Source organism: Delphinapterus leucas, chromosome X (genome assembly GCF_059928025.1).
Source record: "Delphinapterus leucas isolate spDelLeu-1000000601 "Yukka" chromosome X, BTC_Dleu_Yukka2, whole genome shotgun sequence".
Taxonomy (NCBI): Eukaryota; Metazoa; Chordata; class Mammalia; order Artiodactyla; family Monodontidae; genus Delphinapterus; species Delphinapterus leucas.
The window spans coordinates 73,510,143-73,531,258 of NC_143150.1; the positions used below are offsets into that span (position 1 = coordinate 73,510,143).

The 21,116-nt window shown below is 48.9% G+C and overlaps 1 long non-coding RNA gene across 2 annotated transcripts in view; it reads right to left on the minus strand.

The window, feature by feature from the left end:
- Positions 1–21,116, minus strand: part of LOC149744294 (uncharacterized) — a 43,760-nt gene that overhangs the window by 5,002 nt on the left and 17,642 nt on the right. The window contains exon 3 of one of the 2 annotated variants that reach the window (XR_016391354.1): positions 253–20,939. The exons of the other annotated variant lie outside the window; for it this stretch is intronic. This is a non-coding gene — a long non-coding RNA (uncharacterized LOC149744294). The remainder of the gene's footprint in view (positions 1–252; positions 20,940–21,116) is intronic. 2 annotated transcript variants of the gene reach the window in all.

Below are 21,116 nucleotides of genomic sequence, written 5' to 3' on the forward strand. Positions count from 1 at the left end.
AAAGAGCAGGACAGGGCAAGAGGAGTGGACTGAGGGTAAAGGCCAGCTTCCTGCCAAGCACAGAGGCAGATTTGGCATCAGTGGGGTCCTGCAGGGGCAGTGGTGACCTGGGCAGGCTGGGCTGGGCGGGGGTAGATCCCAGTGTGCCCCTTGGTGCCAGTGTCACCCTCATGGTGCGCACATAGGGCTATGGGCAAATGTGCATGGGCAGGAAAGCCAACTGCTAATAATGGTGATAGTCACTAGGCCCACCATCAGCAGTGCCTTCCTGGGGTCCAGGCTTTGAGCCTTCTCTATAGGCCTTTCCCAGCCTTGGGCATGTCGGAGTCAGGTGAGACAAGGTCTGCCCAGAGTGTGCAAGTAGGTCCGGCCAAGCACTCAGGTGTGGGTGAGTGAAGACAGCATTCCCACAGGCTCCTGGGAGGCTCCAAGTGCTGAACCCACAATCTGCAGCAGCCCAACCTCACTGAGAGTCTCGATTTTCTCACCTGTAAAATGGAGAAGAAGTTGAGACTACCATAGACAATGGGTCTTGTTATTGAAGTGTCGGTGGGGGTGGGGTGGGGTGGGGTGGGCAGGAAAAGTGGGACATCAGGCTGCCAGAGCTGGGGCAGGGGGAGAGTTAGAGAGGAGCTCTTCCCCAAGCAAAGGTAGGCCCTGGAGGTGCTGACAATTTCCAGAGCCCCAGGGGCTTTGGATCACCTTTTCCTACAAGCTCAGTTGTGGGTGTGTGGGTTCAGACTGACAGCATTCAGGCCACCCTGGATGAAGGCCCCTCAAATACCACAAAGGACCCTGAAAATTTCCCACTTCTGCTCTCTGCACAAAGAGGGATTTGGGAGGAAAGCTGTTCAGCTGCATTTAGAGGTTAGTGATGCTCAGAAAGTATATGTTGAGCCAGCTCCTGGAAACGGAGACACTTTGCTTCTTTGCTGGAACAAAATCCCAGGCACAGGCAAAATGAGGAGGTGCTCAGATGAGAGAGAGAGGGGAGTAAGGTGAGACCTGGTGGGAGCCAAGACTTCCCCAGGTCTCTCTGGAGGCTTAACAAGAGATGGGCCTTACCATGGTCATTCAGGGCTCACTGAACAGGAGGGAACTCTCTCAATCAGCCCACTTGTCCTCAGGAGGCCAGAAACACAGGTCAGCCTTGGGAGGTAGTGACCCCCCTTGTTTTTGCAGGTGTTTAAACCACAGCCTGACAATCACCTGCCATTGGGAATGCTATTGAGAGCATGTCTTCATTAAATTGGGAGTTGCTAGGAAAGCTAGGGTACACTTAAGAAGTCTTCCAACCCAGTAGTCCTACTATTCGCTGAGTTCAACCGTTGTGTGACTTTGGGTGACTCCCTTCCCATTTCCAGACTTCAGTCTCCCTATCTGTAAAGTGGAGTTGAGTGGACTTTGGTCTCTAAGGGCCCTTCTGGTTGTGGCATTCCCCTATTCCATGACCATAGCCTTTGGAGTGCAGGGGTGGTGGGGGGGAAAGTCTCACAGAGCAGAGACTCCTGCCCTTCTTCATCACCTTGCCAAGCCCTGACTCCAACCTGTTTCTCTGAATTTCTCTGTGGCCATTTCATTCTTTCCTCATAAAAATGTGGAACAGTAAATGTCCCCAGTTGGAAGTAAGGCTGCTGCCAGCATCAGCATAGAAAGAGTGAGAAATGTTGAGGTGTTGACAGTCCCCTCTGAAAGAGAGAGTCACCCTGGTCCTTGCCCAGTCTGAGATGCTGCCTCCCCAGCCTGGCTGTTAGTGTAGCTTTGGAGTAAGTTTCAAAACTGGGAAATGTGAGCCCTCTAACTTTGTTCTTCTTTTTCAATACTGTTTGGCTACGTGGGGTCCCTCACAATTCCATATGAATTTTTTGAGGATTGGCTTTTTGATTTTTGCCCCCAAATCATTGGAATTTGATAGAAAATGCATTGAAGCTGTAGATTGCTTTGGGTAGTATTTGTTTACTATGTCTAGTCGATTTTTTGGTGGATTCTTTGGAATTTTCTATGTATAAGATCATGTTACCTATGAATAAAGATAGTTTTACTTCTTTCATTCAAATTTGGATACCTTTTACTTCTTTTTCTTGTCTAGTTGCTCTGGCTAGAACTTCCAGTACAGTGTAGATTAACAGTGGTAAAAGCAAGCATCTTGTCTTGTTCCTGATCTTAGGGGGAAATCTTTCAGTCTTTCACCATTGAGTATGATGTTAGCTGTGGGTTTTTCATATGTGGCTTTATCATGCTGAGAAAATTCCCTTCTTATTCTAATTTTCTGAACGTTCTCGTCATGAAAGGGGTTTGGCTTTCATCAAATGCTTTTTCTGCATCAGTTGAGATTATCTCTCTCTTTTTTTACTTCATTCTATTATTATGGTGTATTACATTGATCGATTTTCTTATGTTGAATCATTTTTGCATTTCTCAGGTAAATCTCCCTTGGTCATGGTGTAGAATCCTTATATGTTGCAGGATTTAGTTTGCTAGTAGTTTACCGAGGATTTTTGGTGTATATATATGGTATTGGTGATTTTCTTGTGATGTAATGATGTAATGTAATTAATGATTTCTTGTGAAGTAATGTAACGATGTAAAGTGATGTAATTTTCTTGTGATCTGGCTTTGGTATCAGAGTAATGCTGGCCTTATAGAATGAGTCGGTAAGTGTTCCTTTCTCTTCAGTTTTGGGAAGAATTTTAGAAGTGTTGGTGTTAAATCTTTTTTAAATGTTTGGTAGAATTCACCAGTGAAACTAAGTGGTCCTGTATTTTTCTTTGTTGGAAGGGTTTTGTTTTTTAAACAAATGACTGATTCTATCTCTTTACTTGTTATAGGGCTGTTGAGATTTTAAAATTTTTTCTTCAGTGAATTTTTATAATTTGTGTGTTTCTAAGAATTTGTCCATTTCCTTTAGAGTATCTAATTTGTTGGTGTACAGTTGTTCATAGTGTTCTTTTTTAAGTATATCACCTCACTGACTTCTGGTCTCTATGGTTTCTGATAAGAAATTGATTGATAATCTTATTGAAGATCTCTTATATGCGTGATTCACTTCTCTCTTGCTGCCTTTAAGACCTTTTTCTTAGGCCTTCACCAGTTTGGGGTTCATTGGGCTTCTTGGATGTGTAGACTTGAATCTTTCATCAAGTTTGGCGTGTTTTCAGCCATTATTTCCTTAAACATTCTTTCTGTCCCTTTTTCTCTCTCTTCTCCTTCTGGGGTTCCCATAGCATTTATGCTGCTCTGCTTGATGGTGTCCCACAAGTCTCTTAGGCTCTGTTCACTTGTCTTCATTTTTTTTCTTTCTGCTACCCAGACTGGATAATTGCAATTGTCCTGTCTTCAAACTCACTATTCTTTTTTTGCCTGCTTAAATCTGTTGCTGAACCCACACCCCCACCTAGTGAATTTGAAATGTCAGTTATTATACTTTTCTAGTGCTGAATTTCTGTTGGTTTCTTTTTATAATTTCTATTTCTTTATTGATATTCTCATTTTGTTCATACATCATTTTCCTGGCTCCCTTTAGTTCTTTGCTCATGGTTTCCATTAGTGCTTTGGGCATATTTAAGACAGTTGAATTTAAGTCTTTGTCTAGTAAGTCCAATGTCAGAGCATCCTCATATTTTTCCTTTGGATGGACCATGCTTTCCTTTTCTTTTTATGCATTTTGTGACTTTTGGTGAAAAGTGGACATTTGAACATGATAATCTTGTAACCCTGGAAATCAGATTCTCCATCTTCCTCAGTGGTTGCTGTTCTTAATTGTTGGTTTACAGTCATCCATTTGTTTAGTGACTTTTCCAACTGTTTTTGCAAAGATCATATTTCTTATCATGGGTAGTCACTGAAGTCTCTGTTCCTTGACTTTATGTTCAGCTAGTGTTTTGACAGAGAGTTCCTTGAAAATCAGAAGCATTTTAAAGTGGACTTTTTCTTGATTCAGTGTTTGCTTTGTTGCTATATACTGACAGTTTCTGTGTGCCTTTTGATTTTTCTGTGGAGAGATGGGTGTTTGGAACTGCCTATTCTTCCATTTTACCAATGTCACTTGGATCTTTACTTCTTGCCCATAGGTACCTGACAGTGGGGACAGTGTCTCCAGACTGGATCTTCCTGACCATAGGGAAAGCTAGTGCCCTTTTGCTTTGTGCAGGACAAAACTTCCATGTGCTGGAGCTAGTCTGAAGCTGGAGTGGTTTCCTGGCAGGTGGGTGGGATGGTGTAAAAGTTTTCAGCCAGACCTCTAGAAAATTGTTGGAATGCAGGGCTGCCTAGAGATTTGGGATGGATGAGAGCCTGCTAATACTTGTAATAATAGCTATCATTTAGGGAGTGCTGACCACATGCCAGGCACTGGCCTAAGTATGTGCTAAGTAGGGTTTTGCATGTACTACCTCATTTCTTCCTCCTGGAAGACTACTAGAATCATCATTGCTGATGCCAGGGAGGATAAGCCACTGCCCAAAGTTATGCACTAAACCTGGAATTGGACCCAGGTCTGTCCGACTCCAAAGCCTCTTAATGGCAATGAAATGTCTCCGCCTGGAAACTCATGGGATTTACAACTCTAACTCAGAGACCCTGTCCACCTGTCCTGTGGCCCCTCAGTAGAGAAAAGGGGACATCTGTGGCTTACATTCACTTCATTTATTGTAGTTTTCAGCTCCAGAATTTCTACTTTTATAATTTCTGTCTCTTTATTGATATTCTCATTCATACATCATTTTCTTGGTATCCTTTAATCCTCCAACCATGATTTTCTTTAGCTCTTCTAGCATATTTAAGAGTTGATGTAAAGTCTCTGAGGCTCACTCCTGCCCTGGGTGGATTCTGAGAAGCAAGCAGCTTATTGTCATGTTCCTTTACCACTGCTTTCACTCATCCCTTGCCTCCTGTACCACCACATCACACAAATGAAGTGGATTAGAGTTATTCAACCTAGATGGGGTGAGTAGCTGTTCTCCACTTCCACTGAGGACAGAACCATAAAAATCAGGTAGAAACTGTATTGGCTATTTTAATAATCACTACTTTCTAGTGCCATGCACTGTGGTCATTATATCTACCTCATTTACTCTTCACAACAGCTCACAAGGTAGATGTAGTTCTTCCCATTTTAAAGATGAGAAAACTACAACCCAGAAGAGTTAAGTAATTTGCCCAAAGTCACACAGCTTATAAGCAACAGGATTTCATTCATGCATTCAACCACCACCGAGTACCTATCAAGTGCTAAGCACTGTTCTAGGCACCGGGCACACAGTGATGAAGACAGCCAATCATCAAATAAATAGAAAATATAATGCCAAGCAGTGATAAATGCTTTGATGAAAAATACAGGGGGGCTGTGGACTAGAGAGTGCTGTTGCGGGTAGAGCTGAGGCAGGTGCTGTTTTAGCTAGGATGGTTAGAGCAGGCCTCTTGGAGGAGGTGACCTCTGAGTAGAGATTGCAATGAAACAGGGGAGGGCACCATGTGGAGGTCTGGGGGAAGAACATTCTAAACAGAGGGGATTGCAGGGGCAAAGTTCCTGAGGAGGGAAGGAGCTCGGTATGTTCAGTGCAAAGCAAGGGAGCACCATGGCTAGAGCAGAGTGGGTAAGGAGGTAGGGAACTGCAGTTAGATGACAGAGGTTTTCATTGGCCGCAGGGAATACTTGGGGTTTGGTGTGATGAGAGGTGAAAGGACGGTTTTGAGCAGAGGAATGACCTGATCTGAATGACATGACCCAGCTTCTCTGGAGAATAGAGCATACGGGAGAAGAGTGGAGGCAGGGAGCCCAGCGAGGATGGGTGCACTGTCCAGATAGACATGATGGGGACTTTGGGCCCATGGCGGTAAGTGTGGTGGTTGTGCAAGGAATCAGCTGGGAGTCAGAGCTTTCAGGATTGTTGATTCCTTGGATGAGGGAAAGAGAAAGAAAAGAGGATGCCAAAGCCTGGGCATATGGGTGAATAGTGGTGCTGGGTGGTGAGATGTGGAAGACTGAGGGGGAAATTTGGGGTGAAGGTGCATATTTGGGCCCCAGTATGAGTGACTCCAGGAGTCTGGGCTCTTCCACAAACTTCTTCACAGTGCAGGGATTCATTCCCAGAACAAGATACTGGGTGACAAAGCTGAAGAATCTCTGGCTTGTATTCTTCTTGAAAAGATGGAAAGACAGACATCGTCTTGGCTGGCTGGGGCCTGACCTGTTCTGAGGTGCGGCCAAGCCAGATGGCCCCTTGAAGTCCTCATGGCTTGAGGATTCTCTTCTGTGATCTATGACCTGGAGGTGGGAGTAGGAATTTTCTCTTTTAACTAACATTTTTCATTTTCCACAGCCTGATCTCTTTTAGATCCAGTCTAATTTCTTACAGGCCTCGGGCTAATTTGCACAGCTGGGTTTTACATCTGGGCTGTTGCCATCTACACCAATTGCCTTCCTGGCTACAGGCAGGATGAGACCACAGCCCCAGGGGAAGCCACAAGCTCCTGGAACTGCCTTTGCGAGAAGGCCCTGGGCCTGAGGACTGGGCCCCCTGAGACAGATGCCTGCTTCCATCTGTTCTGTCCTCCCAGCTCCCAGTCAGGGGAGCTGTGGGCCTCAGCCTCAGGTGGGCCTCACAGATACCAGCGTCTTGGGAGGTCAGGAAACAGGTCTGGAGACACACGTGCATGCATGCGTGCTCACACACACAAAAAGAGGAAGGGGGCAAACGAATATAGATACAGACAGGGGAAGGGAAAAATACAGAGAAGGCAAGAATGGGAGTGAAGGAGAGGAGAGAAATAGTAAGACACACATATAAGAAAGATAGCTAGATACAGAGACGGAGATAGAGTATCAGAGAGGTAGAGACAGAGAGAAAATTTTCAGAAGGAGATAGAGAGTAGGGGAAGCAGTAAGAAGCAGCAACAGAGTGAAACCAGGGTACAGAGGGAAACACCAAAGCAGACAGAGTAAGAAAGAAAAAGGCCCAAAGAGGCAGGCAGACAATGGTGGGGGTGGGGGGGAAGAGAGTGGAAAACTTGTGGGAATGATGTGTTTGGAGGCATGTGTCTAGCTTTAACCCAGTGTCGGGGCTTAATAAACTATGGCTATTAGTATTACCAATAGAAGAATGTGCCTTTTTTTTTTTTTTTTTTTTTGCGGTACACGGGCCTCTCACTGTTGTGGCCTCTCCCGTTGTGGAGCACAGGCTCCGGACGCGCAGGCTCAGCAGCCATGGCTCACGGGCCCAGCCGCTCTGCGGCATGTGGGATCTTCCCGGACCGGGGCACGAACCCGTGTCCCCTGCATCGGCAGGCGGCCTCTCAACCACTGCGCCATCAGGGAAGTCCAAGAATGTGCCGTTTTTATAGGTCAAGAACAGTTGACTATCAGCAGGTTTATATGTTTCGATCTTAAGGTTATTGTTTTGTCCCATGGGACCCTAATGGGTGGTGGAGGCATGCAGGCATGCCATGATCAGAGCTGAGTTTGTAAATGATAGCTTTTGAAGCCAGTGTGGATTTGAACAGGTAAGACTGGAGGTCAGGAGGCCAGGGAGGAAGAGGCTGGGCCAAGGGTCCAGGCCAGAGATGGGGAAGGTCTGTGGTCTCACAGGTACCAGAGGGTTGGAATGGGAGAGGGGGGTTGATCAAAGGCATCCATTGGAAACATCCATAGACCTCGATGACAGATGGGATAGACAGGGTGAAGGGGAATTGGCTCAGTCCTCTTTAGTTTTCAAGGCCAAGCTCAAGCCTCGTGATCCTATGAAGAAACCTCCTTTGGGCCCTGCCCCCACCCGGGGCTCTCCCTCATCAGTCTCTGAGCCCTCAGACTTGGCAGTGTTGGGGCAGGATTTGCTCCTGACTCTTCAGGACTCCCTCACTACGGGAGTGCCTGACTGGCCCAGCACTCACAGCCCCACACAGGCTCTGGAGCCTGAGCTCTTCCATTGGAATCCCAGCACTGTCTTCTCTGTGAACTTGGGCAAGCTACTCACTATTTCTGAAGTTCACATCTCCTTCCTACCTCAGAAGCTACTGTGAGCAGTAAATGGGGTAACACATGCAATGTGGTCAGGTGCTGTCTCTTCTTATTATCAATGACCATTAGTCACTGTACATTGTTTGTTACTGTTTCCTATCCGCTTGGGCTGGAGCACATTAGCTACATCTAATTTGCATGTCCATCCTGCCCTCTCCAGGACTTAGCTCACAAGCAAGTACTGACCAATTGTCCAGAGCCCTGATTCAATTCCCTTCTGTTCGGCAAGCACCAAGGAAGCAACTCACAGCTTCCCTGTTGGCCCCTTGGTGCACTCATAGATGTCAAATACCTGGTCCCAGCCTGTGAAACTCCCAGTCTAATAATACTAATCAAATAACATTTATTGAGCACTGTATCTGTTCAGGTTTGATCAGGGGAGCAGAACCACTTGGAGTGATCTGAAATAAGGCATTTATTATGAGGATTCGAGTTTCCACCATCTTGGGAGAGGATGAAGAAACCTGTGGAAGGTTGTGGCCTCTGCATCTGGTGGCCACAGATGGGACGTGAAGTGAGAGAGAGTGAGGACAAATCAGGACCTACGTCTGCCTCTCACCACCTCCAGCCTCATCTGTGTGAGTGACCTGCAGAAGAAGCTGGCTGCACATGATCCCGGCCCAGGACTCACTGAAGAAAATCTGGGGACCTGGAAGGGCTCTAGGACCGACTGCTACCCCATGCCAGTGAGCTGAGCTAGCAGAGTGGGAAGGAAATGGGTCAGCTTCAGCAGCGCCTCGACATCAACCTGCAGAGCTCAATGCTGCTGTCACATTTCTGCCTTCCAGATCGTATGCGATTTCCTCTCATAGCCAACCCTAATCTGGAACTGGGTAGAGAAAGGAACTCCGTGGAGGGGGATTGCTAAGCTAAATGAAACTGGTTTCTGGGTCTCCCTTACCTTCTCCTCACCCACTGAAAGAAGAGAGCTCTGCCCCCTTGATGGAACCTAGGAGAGTGACCTTGTCAGTACCCGGTGTTCAATGGGGATGGAGGCATTGGCGTGGGGAAGAGAAGCTGAGGAATTAATCCCTGTAGATGGTGGATTGGTGACGGTGGTGCCCAGCCCAGCTGAGATGGAGGTGGTTTGGGGGTTCATAATCTAGAAAATCACCTCAATTCTCCATGTCACCTGTGTGCCCAGTCCCATAATTCCTGGTTCTCTGGGGACTTTCTGGGCACCCCTCCCCTGGTTCTTCTCAGTTAAGGATGATATGGTTTCCATTAATTCTTCAGTTAAAATCAGGTTCAAATTCACTTTGTTTAGAGAGTTAGAGGAGAGTTTCATGACACCCCTTAAGATTCTCCCAGGAGTATCACTGGGCCACCACCAATCCAAGGCCAGGGTGGTGGAAAGGAAGGCAGAGAGGCAGCAAAGGGGAGGATGCGGGTGGCAAGGCAGTCGGTTTTGAATTAGCCCTTGTTTGCTTTTATTTAGACCTCATTGAGACCACACTATAACCATGCCCTCCTCAGGGCCAAGAAAAAGAAAGAGGAAAAGAATATCCCTCGGGTGAGCTCGGCCAAGGGCTTTCATTTACAGAAAGAGAAGCATCGCTGTTTACCTGGCCCCTCTGATTACCAGTGATTTGCGTTTCAAAACAAACGTTCAGTAATTCAGAACGAATGCAGTCCCTCTCAGTTGGTCTGGGCCGGGGTGAGCTCTGGAGCTGACAAGGCTGCTGCCTAAGGTGGGGGGCCTCAGCCCCGAGGAAGACCTGGGGGAAGAGCGGGAAAGGAAGGGAGCCCGAGGCAGACCACTGGGCTTCTCCAACGTGGCCTCACCACTTGCTAGCTGTGTGACCCTGAGCAGCTTCCTAAACCTCTAAGTCTGTGTCTCCATCTGTAAAATGGGCATAAAAATAATAGTGTCTGCCTCATAGGGTGGTCGTGCGTACGCTAGAAAACCCTCTGAAACATTTTGCTATTATTGTTGTTATTAATAACAACATTATTTTTATTGAATGCACTTAGCAATAAGCTGTTTCGTTTAACTCATTGTACAACCCTATGAGGTAGCGGGAATTTATAGTTGAAGGAACTGAGGTTCCGAGAGGCAAGTGAGCTATCAAGATCACAGTTAGTAAGTGATAGAAAGATTTGATCCCAAGTCTGTTTGATTCCTCCTGCTACATCACAAAAAGTGGCCAATGCCTTAAGAGAGGTCTCACCAGAGGGCATTCTCTCTCTCTCTCTCTCTCTTTCTCTGTCTCTCTAATTACCCTCACCCACCCCCATGTGAGGGCACAGCAAGAAGGCAGCTGTCTGCAAACCAGGAAAAGAGCTCTCACCAGACACCAACCGTGCTGGCATCTTGATTTGGACTTGCAGCCTCTAGAATTGTGAGAATATAAATTTCTGTTGTTTAAGCCAAGAGAGAGACAGAAAGACAGAGGAAAAGAGATCTCAATAACAACAGAGAGTCGAAGGAGAGGTCGCTGTCAGCTGTGATGTATAAGGGACTTCATTGAGGAAATGGCATTTTGATCTGGGTCTTTAAAATGCTCAAATTTGAAAACCTGAGTACTAGAAGAGGGGCATCACGAGGAATTGTTCCATTGGGTTGAAATGCATATGAGTCAGGCCTGGAGTGCATGTTAAAGCCAGATTGTGGAGAACCTCAAATTCATTCATTCAGTCATTCATTCAGCTGCTACTTGGTAAGTACCTACTGGGTCCTTTTCTGGGTGCTGTGAACACAGCCGTGAACAGAACAGACCAAAACCCCTGCCCTTGGGGAGCTGGTGCACTGGAAGAAAGGAAGAATTCTTCCCCAGGTGCCTGGGCACCTTTCCCAGCCTGTTGGCACTGAAGGCTTCAGCATAGCAAGGCCCGGCGGAAGGACCGAGGCAGGCCCAGGAGGGCCAGGGGCCAGAAGGAGAGAGTCTACGTGAAGGTGTCCTGAGAAAACAGACCAAGTGGGGGCTTGAAAGTCTCTGGAGGCTGAACTGTTTGGAGTGAAGCTATCAGCAATAGGGAAACATGGAAGGTTCTCAAAGCGGAGGACTGCTAGCACCAGAGCCGTGCTTTAGGGCCACTACTCAGGAACCATGGACAGGATGGGCTTTGGGTGTAAAGTTTAGACATCAGGAGGTAAGGAGGAGGACCATCACTCTAAGATTTAGGATTCCCAGAAGAACTGGCCCAGCACCAAATTAAAATGAGGGGCTCCTGTTCAAAAATTATTAAGAATTTCAGGATGGTGAGGCCAGAGCATTAAACCGAGTGCGAGGCTTTTCTGAGCCTAGGGCCCTGTGTGAGTGCCCAGATCACACATCCACGAAGCTGGCCCTGCTTTACCTGGTGCTTTACGTGGCGCTCACCACTCTGGACAGCCCTGCAGTGCCTGAGGGAAATGGAGTCCAACCTCATCCACCCCCTAGACACATCTGATTTCTTCCATTCCTTCTAATCTGAATGATGCTGGCCATCACTTGAGACCAACCTGTCCCCAGGGTAGATGTTTCCCTCCAGGCCCCCCAAGAGTTGGCTGTCTTTGTCCTTTCTTTCCTTCTTTCTTCCCTTCCTTCCTTCTTTCCTTCCTTCCTTCCTTCCCTTCTCTTCTTTCTTTCTTTCTGTTCTTTCTTCTTTCTTTCTTTCTTTCTTTCTTTCTATTTTCTTTCTCTTTCTATCAAACATTTATTGGGGAATATACTATTAAAAAGTATGGACTTGGAATGTGACAGACATTGGCTTAAAACTGAGCCTCACCTGTCACTACCTGGTCAAGTCCCTTAGCCAGTTCTGAGACTCAGTTTTCTAAGTTTTAAAATAGGCACGACACCCACCTACCTCATAGGGCTGTCATAATGCTCAAATTAGACAATGTGTACAAGGCGCATACTCCACTTTGCACACTACAGCATGTGCTCAACACATATTTGATAGAAAGAGCCATGGACCAGGTGTCAGAAGTCATTTTCTGGGCCTGCCATTTCGTACCTGTGACCCCGGGCAAGCCATTTCAAGTCTGAGTTTTAATTTGCTCATGTGTAAAATGGGAATTATTATGCATATTTCATAGATTTGCTGTGATAAAAAGGCAGGTAAAGTGTCTAATAGAGTGGTTGGCACTCTTTCAATGGAAGTTCTCTCTCTGGTTCTTAATACACATCCATCCACTCAGTTCCCCTCTCTGCCCACAGTGTGAGCTGCAGTGATCCCATTCGCTCAAGGCAGCCTGCTCTCTCTGTATGGGGCCCTGATTTTGTTGCCAGGTTACCTTCTGGGTGCCTCGGGCCCAGTCACTGCCCCAGGAAGAGAGTTCCTGAACCCCAAACTCTCGGCCATCTGGCTGTCTCTCATCCTCACTGACAAGCCCTGTGTCTGCTTCCCCTGCAGGCTTTCTCTGCACCTCTAGAGCCAGATCTTTGTCCTGTCCCTTCTCCAGTGTCTTCTCCAACTCTGCATAACACCAGACATGCCCGTGGAGGTAGGAGCTGCTTCCTTCTAGAGCTCAGCGTTCTAGGCTTGCCTCTACACAGGGAGGCTCAGACAGCATAAACTCCAAATCCTCCCCCAACCCCCTTTTCTCCACTCCTTGTGGGGCTTGCTGGGCGAGTCGTCAGGTGCCTTTAGTTGATATGGCGTCAGTGGTGGCAGCATGCAGAGTAGGCCTGCCTGCCAAGTTCCAGGCCTGAGAGCCCAATGGGCCAGGAGGCACCTGGCCACAGTCCTGGGTCTCACAGGTGATGATACCAGGCCAGAGGACCAGGCAGGCAGAAAGCAGACATCAGGAGGATAGGAGGGTGGGGCTAGGGTGTCAGCTAAGGCTGAGTTGTCAGCTTCCACAGGCACAGTCACTTTGAGCCCAGTGCCCAGCAAGTCATTAGGGAATAGGAAGCACAGAGGGGGCCTCCAGTGTTGGGGTGGGCTTACAGGGGTGCATTCTAACCACTCAGTCATTCAGTATTTACTGAGCACCTACTACATGCCAGGCACTGTTCTAGGTACTGGGGATATAGCAGAGAACAGAAGGCCCTGCCATATAGTCTAGTGGTCAGATGAAGGCAATAGATGAATAAGGATACAAATGGTGAGACACGATATGGAGAAAGGAAAGGCATTTAAGAGGGGTAAGTAAGGTGCTGGGTAGGATAGGTTGACAGAGTTACTATTTAATTTCACGTGGTTAGGGAGAAGGCATTTCCGTTAAGGTGACACTGGAGCAGAGATTGAAGGGTATGAGTGTATTATATCAAGTTCTATGGAAACTGTATCTCCAGTAGAGGGAAGAGCAAAGGCATAGATTTGGGTGTGCCCTTTGTGGGTATGGAGAATGGAAAGTAGAGTGGGATGAACAATAAAGACAGCAGTGGGAGAGGAGCCAGGGAGGTGGCCTGGGGGACAGATCTTGGGGGTCCTTGTAAGTCATTTGGCTTTTGTTCTGAGGAGAATGGAGCCATTGGAGGGTTTTGAGCAGGTGAGTGACAGGATCTGACTTCTGCCTTAACAGAAATACAAGGGCAACTGTGAGTTGAACATGGAGGGCAGGAGTGAACACTGAGAAAGAAGTAAGGAGGCTCTGGGGGTTGTCCCACGAGAGGTGATGGTGGCTTGAACCAAGGTAGAAGTCGTGAGGGGGTAAAAAACATGTCTGGATTCTGGACTTTTTAGAAGGCAGGGCAAACAGGATCTCTAGCTAAGGAGTAGGGACAATCCAGGAGGGCGATTTGGCCTGTGTTAAGAGAGGGATGGAAGCCCCAGGCATCCGGAGAGATATGCTTTCTGTCCAGGCCTCAAACCGTTCCCACCCCAGCATACTGCTTTGTGCCTTGGAGCATTATTCAGCAGTCAGAGAAGCAGTGCTCTACGTGGGCACAGCATCTCAGGTCAGCCTATAAGGCACAACTGCCGATAATCAAAATTATCCTTGAGAATCCCTTCAACTGACCATGAAGTTGGAGCCAATCACGGCCTTATGAGTTGAGCTACATATGAAGCTGTTAGGAGCCATGTGGAATGAAAAAAGGGATCATTAAACATGTCCACTGTACTCAACGTGGGGAGATGTTGATGGCATAAGAGGCTGGAGGCCAGCGGGGCAGGTAATGAGAGACTAGCAGAGCCACATAATAAATGGCCACATGACGCTACTGCACCAAGCTAAGTTTCTGGGAGGCACAAACTCAAGTCACAGCCCCTCAGAGAACCCTAAGAGTGAGTACTAGTTCCTTGGACTCCATCTCACAGAGTTAACCCATCTAGGTCATGGAGCCAGAGATTGTCATGACAGGGTGGCCGGAGGATGCCAAGGGACCACCCCATCTACTCTTTGAATCTCCACAAAGTGGTCATCCAGCCCTGGCTTACACACCTCCAGTGATGGGACACTCACTACCTCCCTCCTCCCCAGTTTTGAGTGTGGACAGCTGTTCAGAAAATTCTTTCTTGGATTGAGGGGAAGTGCTCTGGCTCCCTGCCACTTTCTCCCAGGAGTCTCTGCCCCCTGAGTCCACACCGACACTACCTGCTCCCTCTGCTCTCTCCGGCCATGACAGCCCTTCAGAGCTTTTACAACAGAGACCACATTCCCCCGCCTTCTCTGCTTGATGCCAGGAAGCTCCAGCTCCTTATGGGGCCTGGCCTTCAGCCCTTTCCCAGTCCTCCTGCACTGAGTCGCGGACTCCGCCTTTCCTGCTCTGTCCTGCAGACCTCCTCAAAGGATCATCCATAAGGACCCAGTCTTCCAACGTTGGATCCTGTGGGGCTCCCACCCGGAGGCCTTGCCAGATACCTGGCTTAGCAACCTCATGCTATAAGCAAGGACCAGAACCCATCTAAAACCCAACTCGCCACCTGCTGCTGCCCCGGCCTTTCCAAGCAAGAGCTACACTTGGAACCTGTGAAGTGGGGGACTGGGAGCTCCTCCCCAGCACCTGATCCCCAGATTGGTCCTCCCAAAGCTTTGACTCCAAGTCAACAGAGGATGGCTGCTTTCCTGAAACTGCCCCTTTAGCTTCTCCCATCTCTTCTGACTCATCCATCTTCATACTTCTCACTCACCCCACTAAATGCTCCATGATCATCGTCACACAGATCCTCTCCCTCCCCCACTGGTGAGGACGAAGCCTAAAGCCCTCACTTCTGGGGTTCCCCCTTCTCCCCATGAGGTCATAACAAGCTTGATTGCATCCATACGGTCTACCACTGCTGCCTCCTAGCCCACAGCCCCTGAAGAAGCCCCGACATCCTCTTGGCTTGGCTTCTGCACTGGTCCAGGCCCCAATTTCCTGCCATGCCAATCAGGAGGAGGTGGCACCCCCCAACCTGAAGAGTGTGTCTCATTTCTCCACTTCCTGCCACCCCAGAGTCGTGATGGATTTTTTTCCAACAACCATGATCCCCTCAGCAGTAGATCTCCTTTTCCTGAAACCTCCTGACAAGGTACAAGGGTGAGGTTAGGGGTAGGATTTGGGGAGGGGGTCAGCACAGGGGGCAGACATGCATTGGAATTTCCTCAGAATTCTGTGGGTCCAGGGGCAAGGGAAGCTAGGGATGGTCAACACTAGGCCTGAAGGCAGGACTGGCCTCTACATTTAGCTCATGGAGGCAAGGGGTCGAGGGTGAGGTCCAGTGAGCTCCTCTGGCCTCCCTGCCCTCCTGTGGCATCAGAAGCTCCCTCTACCCTGAAATCCAGGCAGCATGTGGCAAGCAGCTGGCTGGAGGTTTCTGTGCAAAGCTATGGTCATGGTTCACCAGAACTAGGCCTGAAAATGGGTGAGCCTTGGTGTGCAGTTGAGGGAAGCTGGGCTGCCTTCCCTTCTGGAGGCTGTCTCTGGTCCAAAGCTAAAGGACTGCTGGGACTGCTGGAACTGCTGAGCTTGGGGCCTAATGACCATGCTTTGATTCTTACTCAGTACATCTTTGCTGCCTCTTCCTACCACTGTTAGACTCCTTTGAGCCTTCCCTGGAAATCCAAGAAGAGACTACAGGCCCTTCCTGGGTGGTTGCTTCCCTAGCCCAGGCAAGGTCCCCAGAGAGCTGCCTGGCCTTCTCCCAACACCAGATCCATCCTGAAATAAGAATAAGAATGATAGTCATAATAAGAAGATATTCTGCCTAATGAAGAGCACCAGTGAGGTAGGTATTATTATTATTAAACCCATTTTGTAGATGAGCAAATTGAGGCTCAGAGAAGATAATTACTTGCCACGGAGGTAGGAAGTAGTGAAGCCAAGATTTAAATGCAAATCTGTGACTCCAGAAAGTGTTTACAGTTATGGCATTCCCACTTCCCCATCCTCTTTCCTCATTACCCTCCCCTTCCCGGCTCCTCACACCCATCTTAGTCTCTGCTTTGTGTCTTCCTCTCCATCTCCCACCACCGCCCCCACTCCGGGCTTCAGGCAAGCCAGCCAGCGGCCAGCTCACCCCCTTGGCTGAAACGTGGAGCTCAGCTGCTCCAGACACACATTTTTACCAGACCAGATAAGGTTTCACCATTGGGGCAGTGAGCAATTTATTTCTGAGTCTGAAGTGGGAAAGGGGTGGTGTGAAGCCCTAGAATTCAGTCTGCTGAAGCAAAAAGAAGCAAGGAAGTGTGTGTGTGTGTGTGTGTGTGTGTGTGTGCGCGCGCGCGCGTGTGTGTGTGTGTGTGTGTGTGTGTGTGTGTGTGTGTGTGTGTAGAGGAATGGGGGAGGGAGCAGGAGACCTGAGTATCGTGGAAAGCAATGGAAGCTTGCTGGGTCCTCTTCAATCCTAAATAGAGAAGTGGAATGTGGCAGAATTTAGGGCAGACACACTCAGCTGTCCCCACCTTTCAACTACTGCAGTCCAATCACCATGCCCATCGCTGCTGAAAAATTCTCTTATGAAAGTCACCAAAGAACTTCTAATCACAAATCTGCTGGACACTTTCTTTTCCTCATATTTGACTTCACATTTGACACAGTTGGTCAGCCTCTCCTTTTGGGGACACTCTCTTCCCTTGGCTTCTCTGCCCCTGCATTCTCTAAATGTCCTCTTGCCTCTCTGATCCAACCCTGCTCAGTTTTCTTGACAGATTTTCTCTTGCTCTACTCATTCCAGAAGTCTCCCCAGACCCTAACCTTAGCCCTCTCCTCTTATGCTCTGTCCTTGCTCAGGGCCAGCTCACCCACTCCCGTGGCTTTACTGCCTGTCTCTTTGCTTGTATCCCTCACATGTCTAGCCCCTTCCAGACTTACCTTCTGAGCTACAGGATCTGCCACTGCCTGACCGCTCTCTCAATCTGGATGGTCCGCGAGCACTTCAAATTCCACATGGCCAATCTAGAACTCAACTAATCTGTACACTGTTCCTTCTCTTGTGATTTCTGCGCCAATGACAGGAATCACTAGCCACCCAATTGTGCAAGCCAGAATTTGCTTTCACACCTCCCTCTCTACCATGCCTCCAGCTGATCAACCCCCAAGCCCCATTGCTGCTGTATTCTAGATATACCAGAAAAAGTCCGCTTCGCTCCATATTCACTGCCGCCACCCTGGTCCAAGCCTCCATTGCCTCTTACTTAGACTACCCAACATCCTTTTCCACAGTCTCCCTGCTTCCACTCTTGCTCCTCTATAATCCAGAATCCTCCCAGTGGCCAGAGTGATCTTGTAAATTACAGATAGATCTCCTTTCTCCTGCTTAAGAACTTTCAATATCTCCCAGCAGCCTCAAGATACAGTCCAAACTCCTTACCTGGCCTGGCCCCAGGCTACCTCTCCAGTCTCATCCCTTGACATCTCCTCCTATCCCCCACCCAAGTAGCCATCCCCGACTGTAGACTCCAGCAACACTGAGCTCCTCTCTGCTCCTTCAGGAGCAGACTTCAAGCTGTTCTGGAATGAGGGGGAGGCCGGAACTGAAGTGAGTTTCAAAAGGGAGGAGTGGCTTCCAAACATGGACAAAGAGTGTCCACGGTGGAGCTGGACACAAAGACAGGGCTTCTTAAGTGTCAGTGACTCATTCCTGAATCCTTCAGTCTCTGAGACAACCAGAAGCTCGCTCCAGCTGGGGCCTGAAGGGAGCTAAGATGTCACTTCTTCCTTTTTGGAGAGAAGTTGCAGGGCCCAAGGTTTCCTGTAGCTTCCCAGGGGCCAAGATGATCTTGCTCACGTCCAGCTCCCCAGTATCAGCTACCACAGACGTCACAGCTTGAGACTGGAGAAACACAGAAGACATAGGTGGCTCCTTGGAAGGGAGATGAGGAAGGCAGGTTGTGGCAAATAGAGCAGGCCCTCAGTCAGGGGAGGCTCTGAAGGGGAGGGTTGGGGCAGGGGAGGCAAAGTCAGAGAAATGGAAAAATATGAGAGAGAGAGAGAGAGAGAGAGAGAGAGAGAGAGAGAGAGAGGAGAATACAGTGGGACCTAGAGTAAAAGTGAAAGAGGTGGAAGACTGAGCTAGAGAGACAATGAAAGAGAGAGATAAGTATGAGAGAGGGAGGGCAGGAGAGGGAGAGGAGAGACAGAGAGAGACTGGGATTAAGGGAAGGAAGACAAACAGAAAAGCAGAAGCAGAAACGGAGAGGTGCAGAGAAGGAGGGAGAGGTAAAAATGCACAGAGAAAGATAAAGAGAGAATAAGTGAAAAGAATAAATAGAAAAGGGCAAAAAAAAGAGAGACTGAGGTTGGGAGAGAGAGAGAATGGGAAACAAGAGGGTGAGTGTAAAACCTGGGCACAATCATAGAAGGGCTCACAGAAAAATGCATACCTAAGTCAAGAGAAATCACTGGAAGGATTCCCAGCTCGGACAGACCCCAACCCAATGCCTGGGCCCTGAGCAACCAGCCCCACCTGTCCATCCTTGGACAGCTCTGTTAGAAAGTTCTTCCTTATTGTCAAATCAAGAGGGCGAGAGTGGACAGGATGGGAGCACAAGGCAAACTACCTGGGCTGGGTTCGGTTCTGAGAGGTCTAACGTGAGGAAAGTCTGAGGGCAAGTCCACTGGGGAGAATGAGTGATGCCCCCAGGCAAAGAGAAATGCCAGGGGCAGATGCGAAGCTGGGGTACAGGTCTAGAGCAGGGTCGGGGTGGAAGAGAGATGGGATCCAACAGGGAGTGGGTTCCAGGCGGTTGCTGAAATCGGTGCATGGGTGGCGTTGGGGCTGCTGGCTGGGGTGGCTCCAAAGGGCCGCCTACGCAGAACTCAATGCTGCCTACTTGTTGCCTTTGTCCATTGGTCAGGATGTGGAGAATGCTAGATTTGATGTCAGATGACCTGGCTTTGAAAGGCAGCCCCGCCCCTTCCTAGCTGTGTGGACCTGGGTCTTAGTTTCCTCATCTGTAAACTGGGGACAATACTCCTTACCTCATATTGTTGCTTGGATGATTCCAGATGATAATAGGGTAAAAATACCAACAGGGGCATGGTTTAGCCCTGCTGCTGGAACCACACAGAACACATCGGCTTCCTCTGTCCCGTGACAGCCCGTCAAAGGGCTGAACACAAAGCCTCTGGCCCCTTCAGTCTTCTCTTTTCCAGGTCCTTCAATCATTCCTCGGAGGACAGGATGCCTCTTGAATTAGAAACTTAATGGAAGATCTCCCAGGGAGGATGCTGGGATGCAGGCAGCGAGAGAGCTTCGGTAGGCAAAAGCACCACATTTCAGAGGGCTTTTAAAAGACTCTAGCCCTGAAAGAGACCATTTGGTCCAAACCACTTTCCTTTTGCTAAATTGAAACCTCCTAGAAAGCCACAAGGAAAACCTCCTAGGGCAGGCCCTCCCCAAGCAGGCGGTTTATGGGGTGGAGTGTGGGGGGGCCTCAACTATAGTTGCTCCTCCACCCCCAAGAAAGAGCCACAGGGCAGGGCACTCTCAAGAAAGCTCCCCTAGAGCTGGAGCAACACTGCCTTGGGGTTCAACCCAAACTCCGGCCCCACAAGATGCCGGGCAGGAAGGCTCTCTAGACAGATGGGCAGGGCTGGGGATGGTGGGGGGGGGGGGGATGGGGGGAGGGGCTCAGCTGTTTGCTAAGGCCCAGAATCTTGGGTCTGCCAACAGAGGGAGCCAAGAGCAGAGGAAGATCGACCCAGAAATGGCAAAACCAGGGCTCTTCAACGGGCGTGACGGTGGGAGAATGGGAGTGGGCTATCTTGCAGCATTAATTTTGCAGTCCCACTAGCACCTTTGATGCACCCTCTCAGTGCCCCTCTACCTGCCAAAGCCCTCCTCACGTCTCAGTGTGAGGAGCTCAAATGTCCCTGCGAGCTGGGGGCTTGTGGGGAGGGGAGGAAAGGAGCTGAGTTGGGGAGCTGTTCTGAAGGGGAGGAAGGAGGCAGTGGGGGGAGCAAGGCAGGCTGGTGAAGCCCTCCCCCCAGCAGGCACTTCAATAATCTGATTTCCATAAAGAGAACTTTCCAGGCCATAAAGATTTTATTGAAACTCCCAGCAGCCTGACAAAAGCATAATTCCACTGACCACAATCTACCTAGGAATAGCTCCAGGATATTAGGCTGAAACTCAGCAAAGCTATCCCTTCTGGAAGGCTGCTCTGCTCCCCTTCCCCCTTTCCCCTTTTCTCCTATGGGAGGGAGGGGCCTCTATTTGGCCCAACTGTGGACAATCCACACTCCACTGGGAAAAATCCACTCATCCAGCCCTGAAAATAAGCCCAGCTCTACAGGCCTGGGACAGAGAGAAAGGATGCCCTGGGTCGGGCAGTACAGGAGTCCGCTGACATTCCTGCTGGAGTTCCATGTCTACCATGGCCTGGTCCAGACCTGCTGCTCCCGTAGGGTATGTACATAAGGGTCTGAAAGAGGGGCTTTCAGCTCTGAGCCCCTGACTGGGACCCAGTCTAGAATTGGAGTCTCCTGAGAGATGGTTGGAGACAACATAAAAGAAAGACTCCAGACTCTAGTGGCCAACAGTCCTGGATCTGAATCCTTGCTCTGCTGCTTACTGGCTATGTGACCTTAGGCGAGTCACTTGTCTTCTCTGAGTTCCAGCTTCCTATCTGCAAAATGAGGAAAAGAATACTTACTTATTCAAAGCGTTAAGGATAAGTGAGAGAATATGAGATGCCTAGTGTGATGCCTAGGATGAAGTAGGCTGTCAATACCCACTACTCATCACCACCCTATTCCCCTCACCCCACATGACCACTCCCTTCTCCTCATTTCCACAGTTGGTC